The following is a 7115-nucleotide window of genomic DNA, read 5'->3' as shown; positions in this document are numbered from 1 at the left end:
GAAGAGAGTGTTGACCACAAGGTTTCTGGCTTGAGGAACTGGAAGGACAGTTGGACAGTATTGCTATTTACCAAGACAGAGAAGGCTGCGGGACAAGCAGGTTTGGGGAGAGCAATTGAGATTTGGGGTCAGCTGTGCTGGGTTGGGGCCTATGCTGGTGGGGGTGGGGCGTGGTGCACATGGGTCCTGGGACCTGCATGTTCCTGTTGCTGTCAGGAATAGCAACAGGGGTTGTGTGAGGGGACCCCAATGCTAGGAGTCTGTTCTCTAAGAACAAATGTTTCCTGGTCCCTTCACGTCCTTTTCTCTCTCTGCAAACCTCCCTCTGCTTTTCTCTTCCTTTTGGACAGAGGAAAAAGGCGGATTCTGAAGCCTCATTGTCACTGTGATGGTCCTAGCCTTTCTGCCTGGCACGCCTTCTGGCAGGGAATTCCTTCCTGGGTAGGCGAGGTTGGGGGCGGAAGGTGGGGTAGAGGTTCAGGCTTTATCCTGGCTTTGCTACCAACAGAGCTCTTTGCCTTGGTTTCCCCTCCTGTATGGAGAAGGGTTGAGGTGGCCCCAGGGTTCTGAGGGTGGCAGGGAGTATTTGAGGAGGCCACATGACACAGTGGTTAAAAATCTGGGCTTGGGGTCAGGCAGGCGTGGGCATGAATCCTTGCCTGCTGCTTGGCTGTGAGACTCTGGACAAGTAACATAACCTCTCTGAGCCTCAATTTTCTCATCTGTAGAAAGGGGCCAATGATGGTACCTGCCTCACAGGGTTACTGTGAGGTTGAATGAGGAAATGTCCATAAAGCACTTAGTGCCGGGTGTGGTGGCTCACGCCTGTAATCCCAGCACTTTGGGAGGCTGAGGAGGGCGGATCACCTGAGGTTGGGAGTTCAAGACCAGCCTGACCAATATGGAGAAACCCCGTCTCTACTAAAAATACAAATTAGCCAGGCATGGTGGCGCATGCCTATAATCCCGGCGACTCGGGAGGCTGAGGCAGGAGAATCGCTTGAACCTGGGAGGCGGAGGTTGCTTGTGGTGAGCCGAGATCGCGCCATTGCACTCCAGCCTGGGCAACAAGAGCGAAATTCTGTCTCAAAAAAATATACAAAACAAAAAAAAATAAAGCACTTAGCAAGGCCCTGGCATATAGCACACCTAGTTAACAAAGGCCTCTGCTCACAGTGACCCATGCAGGCAGGCAGGTAAGGAGCTTGGCCTAGTGAGTGGGAGGAACCGTGGGAGGTTATTGAACAGGAGCATGCCAGGCATGTGGTTTGATGGGGCAGCTGTGAGTGTGGAGACTTGAGCTGAGTTTTCTTAGCAAGTCCAAGAGCCCCTTCCACTTTGCAGAGTGAGAGCTGCGGGCCGGCCCTAATGGACCATCTTCCTTTCCCTAGCCAAGGGTCTTCATTGGCTTGGCATGGGCAGCCTCTGTTTTGCACAGGTCCCTTGGGGTGAGGTAGTCATTTTCCTTAAGGCCTCCTATAGAACCCCTTGCTCTATATCCCAGTGGCCAGCCTTGGGGAAACGTGAGGGAAGGGCTTTGCAGGTGAGTGACATCAAAGGGACTTAATTTATGTGTAGGTGGGGCTCTGGACCGGGCTGGTGGGTCAGGCGGGGCCTGGAGTGGCAGCCCACTGGGTACTGGGAGTGACCTCGGTTTCTGATCTGCATCCAGGCGGAGTGGTGCTTACTCCAGCAGAGCCGTGGAGAGGTCGACAATGGGCGGAATGTGGCCCCTTCAGAACCCACACTTCACTGGTGCCCAGGCATGCCAGCCAAGCCCTGTGCTTCTGCAAGCCTGTTTCCCAGCAGTTGAGCTGTGCCAGGACAGCCAAGAACATTTCAGAGTCCCCAGGGCTCACAGCCAGGCTGTCACCAGGCATTGCTTATTTTCCCAGGGCCCAAGAGTCTTCAGGGATGGAGGGGGTTCTGGAGATATTCCAAGCACTTTTCTTAACAGCTTGGTAAATTGAGGTCTGGAGAAAGCAAGGCACTTGACCAAGGTCTCACAACGCCGCCTCCCTCATATCTGTCACTCCCCTCTGTTCCCGTGTCCTCTGCACAGACTCCTGGCCTTCTGCCTGAACGTTTGTAACAACCTCCCTCTTGTGGGCTCCCTAAGAGCTTTGTTTGTCCTCCATTATCGTAATCTTGCCATAATCTGCCAGATGCGCACACTATTTGATGTGTCTACCTCCCGTCCCCTGCACTGACAGTCCGTGACAGAGTCTCCCCAATGAGCTGTGCAGCATGAGGTTTAGGCCCCAGGCTCTGGAGCCAGTCTGAACTCTGGATGCCAGCTCTGCCCCTTCCTGGCCTGGTGACCTTGGGCATGATACCCTACTTTTCTGAGCCGCCGTCTCTGTGAAATGAAAACAGTAGCAATACTTAGTTTACAGGAATGTCAGGACAGTTAAATGGAATAACGCGTGAAATACAGAATACAACACCTGGTACCAAGTAAACTCTCAGAAATGGCCATCATTGTCCCAAAGGCCCATCAACTGGTTGAACAGAAAGTCGTGAGCATGGAGGAGTAGACCCAAGCTTGGACTGGAAGGCAGAGGATGTGGTCTCCAAGTTCACCTCCACCATTGCATTCCTGTGTGCGTGTTGGGAAGCCACTTATCCTCTGGAAACCCCACTTTCCTTTTCTGAGAAAGGGGGAAGAAATCCCTGCTATACTTTTATAAAGTTGGCATGTGATGCCACAGCAATGCCTGTGAAAAAGCTTTGCATCTGTGTAATGATTTAAAAATGGCACAGCAGTGGCTGTGGTATGCTGATGGCGATGAGGGCATTATAACCAACCACAGTGGTGGGCAGCTGACCGGGCTGGAGGCTGGTTCATCTGTGGAATGCTCAGTGCCCATACGGACTTCCCTGTCCCTGCCTACCTGCTCCCGGCTGTCCACCAGCCTGCCTTCACATTAGCTCCGGCATTATATGCTAGAAAATGTGGGAGGTGCAAAGAGCTGATGGCATTTCCCCAGCCCTGGTGGGTTTTGTGTTATCTGTGGCTGATGCCGTGCAATGTGGGGATTAAGAACCAGACAGACGGTGGTTCGAATCTCAGCTAAGCACTTCCCAACAGGGGCCTTAAGCAAGTTGCCTAATTTCTATGGACCTCAGGCTCCATATTTGTAAAACGAGGCCATGATCAAGTAGAGGCCAAGCATTTAACAAAGAGTCTGGAACATAGTGGCATCAGGTGGTTGTATAATGTGTATTCTGCCTGGAACATGGTGACAACGTGGTGACTGACAGGTTATTGATGGCAGGGAGCTGGGGCCACTGTGCCCATTTCTGGGGATTTGCTGCAGAGTTCGGTTATGCTCCCTACAGAATAACCCAGCTTAGATTTAGGAGGGTCTATGGAATCATATGGTATGATTCAATTTTTTAAATTAATTTGTCTTTAAAAATTTTTTTTTTTTAGAGGTGGGGTCTTGCTGTATCTCCCAGGCTGGCGTGCCGTAGTGCGGTTGTAGCTCACTGTGGCCTTGAATGCCCGGGTTTCCAGCAATCCTTCTACCTCAGCCTCCTGAGTAGCTGGGACTACAGGCACATGCCACCATGCCTGGCTTCATGATCCTGTTTTATGTGACCAAACTGAGGCCGAGAAAGGAGTGGTACTTGCCTGAGGTCACAGGCAGGTTGTGTAAGGCTGGGCCTAGGATGAGGCAAGTGAGGCATCATCCTAAGTGCAGTGTCTCAGGAGGTGCCCGCTGTGTGCTTGCACATTGTGGAGAATCAGAGGCTTTGTTTTTGAGAGCGGGTCAGCTACGTTGCACAGGTTGGAGGGCAGTGGCGCGATCTGGGCTTACTGCGGCCTCAACCTGCTGGCTCAGGTGATCCTCCCACCTCAACCCTCCCACATAACTGACTACAGGCACACGCCACTACGCCTGGATAATTTTTGTAATTGTTTTTTGTAGAGAAGGGGTTTTGCCATGTTGCCCAGGCTGGTGTTGAACTCTTGATCTCAAACTCCTGGGTCAACCTGCCTTGACCTCCCAAAGTGTTGGGATGACAGGCGTGAGCCACCACACCTGGCAATGAGTGCCTTCTTAAGGGCTCCTTGCTGGCCTCACCTGATCCTAGTCCTGGCTGAGTCCCTGATCTAGAACTGGAACCCTGGTCTCCTGGCCTTGTGAACTATTCTGGACCCCTGCGAGATACTTTCTGGAGTCTCACAGAGACCCCCGATTCCCCTTTAAAAGGAGCCTCTGTGAAGTAGGTCACCCAGCGCTTTTTGCTCTGTGTTTCTGCTCTCTAGCTGTTGTGTGTCCTGGAGAAAGCCAGGCCCACTTATCCCCCCACCTCTCCCCACCTCCTGCCCCCTCCCCCTGCCAGCTGCGCCTCCATGTAAGTACTTTGAGCCCCTTAACACCCCACGGCGTGTTGGTGGCCAGCTTTTGTCTTGATGACAAGCCCCAGCAAGTCTACAGGGACTGGCTGCTTTCATGTGGGCCCTCAGTGAAGCCTCCTTGGTCTCAGCAGGCCCTGTGTTGTGCCCACCAGGTCTCTAGGAGATTAGGGGGCTTTTGTGGCTCCAGATGGCTCAAAGCTTTTCCCTTCCTCTGTGTTATCCCTAGCCCACCTGGCTTCCGTCCTCACTGGCCACGGGATTGGGGGATTTTCAGTCTCTCCAAAGCTCTGGCATCTTCCAGAGTGGACTAGTCGTGGGGTGTCCATCTGAGCCTTTCTCCCTGTCACCACTGCTGGACCTGCCTGCTGGGCCTTAGGTGACTTCTTGAGAGGTGGCCAAAGCTCCTAATCCCTGGAAGGGGCTCCTAGGATTTCCCTGTGGCTGGCAGGACCCTTGGCCACCCATGTGGTGTGACATGAGGAGCCTGGAAAGCCAGCCCAATCTCCATCCTTAAGCCCCACATATAAACATACCTTTTTTTTTTTTTTTTTAACTGCAGCTCTCAGAGCCTGCAATTCTACCATTGTCACGTTGCCTTGTGCTCTCCTTGGCATCCCCTAAGAAGGCAAATACCTTTTCAGCTGGGTGCTTTTAAGCATTTGCTGTCAAGAAGCAAGCCCTGGCCAGCCTGGCCCTTTTCCAGTGTTCTGTGTGACCATGGCCAAGTTGCTTCTCCTCTCTGGGTCTTGTCTTTGTAAGACCCTTTTCAGCTCTAGCACTTTGAGGCTCCAGCGTGGATTCTCACACCCTCCACACCGTTGCCAGTCACCTTTCTTCCTCCTCTGCAGGGTGGGGCACAGGGAAGGGCCTGGCAGCTGAGCTGGGTGGGGCCAGGGGCCAAAAGCCAGCATCATAGACACTTTTCCCACCAGCTGGACATACCAGTCCTTCCTCTTCTTCTCAGGACAAGTGGGGAAACTGAGGTCTGAGGGGGAAGGGCCAGGACTGGAACTGGGACCCAGTTATCCTTATTGCCAGTGAGCGCTCCTCCAGCTGTTGGCTGCTACCTCTCTTGAGAGGGTCAGAAGACCCACTGGCATGAGGGTCAGGGACATACTTTTTCCTTTCCCACGGAAGGCTCCTCCAGGCAGGGCTTGGGTGAGGCAAGCGAGGTGCCGGTGGTCCCTTGGGCATGGGGCAGAATCGGAGGAGGACATCCTCTTTCTGAGGTTAAGGAGGTAGGGGCTGGAGGCCTTGACAAGGGAGGTGGCATGAGGGGGCGTGGAGGTTTCTAGGAACGTGGTTGGTGGCGCAGGGTGCTCTAGGGCCACCTCCCTCCCTTGCTTCTGCCTTCCCTTTCTCCTGGGGAGGGGACTGGGCCAACAGTAATGCCATTTTTCCTGGCCCTGGGATTAGGTGCGGCCGTGTTAAGGAGAGGACGTTCGAGAGGACGTGGTGAAGTGAAGAGGAACCGCATGCCACTGCCTGGAACTCCGGTGGGTCTAGGTCTGGTTCTCTCCCTGGCTCCTGTCCCCTCTGACCACTGTCCCTGGCCCCCTGCCCTGTCCCGTCCTTCCAGGTCCATCTGAGTGTGTGTGTGTGTGTGTGCGCGTGTGTGATGTGGTATGTGTGTGGTATGTGTGTGGTATGTGTGTGTGTCCCCAGGAGGGGCCTGGGGGTACAGGTTGGCCCTTGAGCCTGGCACTGGGTCCTACCTTCATTCCAGATCAGAAGCAGCTCCTGGAACTGCCCCAGGGAGAGGTCCAGGCTGACCTGGCAGATTCCTGATGGAGGAGGAGAAGGAGGAGGCTGAGGGCTGGGAAGGAAGGGCTCAGTTTCTCCTGTGGCTTCTCTAGACAGCTGGGCACGTCCACAAATCCACCTGAAGCCAGCAGGTCCAAGAGTTAAAGATTTACTTCAGGGCCACGGGGGAAGCTGGAATGGTGAGATCCCGGGGCTCTCTGATGTTGTGTTTGTGGCTTTGGTCCTGTCTAGACTGTGAGAACCATGGCTTGTCAAAGCCAGAGGGGCGCCTAGAGAATTTCCATGTTCTTAACTTGGCTTTTGATGGGGGCCAGTCACAACCACTCTGAATTTGTGTGTCTAGGGAGAGAATCTGCTAATAGCCATCATTAGATTCTCAAAGAGTTCTGTAACCCCCAGAAGGTCACAGACGTCTCCTGTAGTCCGTACCCCTCACTGCAATTGCAGAAACTGAGGCTCAGAGAAGGGAAGGGACTTGTCCAGAGACTCACAAGCAGCAATGGAGGCTGTGGCACCGCCTGCCTCTGTCTTCCTGGCCAGCATTCTGCCTGACCTCACAGGCTGGGGGAGCTTGGCTCATTCAGGGGACAATGACCTCTTATCCCCTGAGTGTTCAGGGCCTCAGGAAGGACTGGGAGGCTGTTGTGGTTTCCAGGCCCGCATGGATTTTGGCCTGCATCCATGAGATGGAGGCCCCTGAGTCTGCCTGTGTCTTGGAATCTCTCAGGGTGTATTTGAGGCCTGGAGTCGGGCATGAGGAGGGTGGGGGCTGGTGGTGACCCGCATTTCCCAGCTCCTCTGCAGGGGAGGCAGATAGGGGAGAAGCTCAGGGTGTGATAAAATTGTTTTTACTTCAGTGGGCATAAATGACAAATAAGTGAAGTGAGGGTTGAGAAGTGCTTGGTAAAGTGCCTGGCATGTGCCAGGCCGTGAAGTGAGGTGCTCGCCATTGTCCTTTGTGGTGCCCTGCTAGCTGAGATCT

General features: G+C 53.8%; 1 protein-coding gene across 1 annotated transcript in view; it reads left to right on the top strand.

The window, feature by feature from the left end:
- The first annotated feature begins 5401 nt into the window (after positions 1-5401).
- Positions 5402-7115, top strand: part of NDST1 (N-deacetylase and N-sulfotransferase 1) — a 50472-nt gene continuing 48758 nt past the window's right edge. Inside the window, 1 exon segment of the mRNA XM_017875768.1 lies at positions 5402-5865. The gene's annotated coding sequence lies outside the window, so the exon portion shown is untranslated.

This window comes from Rhinopithecus bieti, unplaced genomic scaffold, assembly GCF_001698545.2.
Source record: "Rhinopithecus bieti isolate Rb0 unplaced genomic scaffold, ASM169854v2 scaffold_7673, whole genome shotgun sequence".
Lineage (NCBI taxonomy): Eukaryota > Metazoa > Chordata > Mammalia > Primates > Cercopithecidae > Rhinopithecus > Rhinopithecus bieti.
This window is presented reverse-complemented; position numbering and strand designations above follow the sequence as displayed.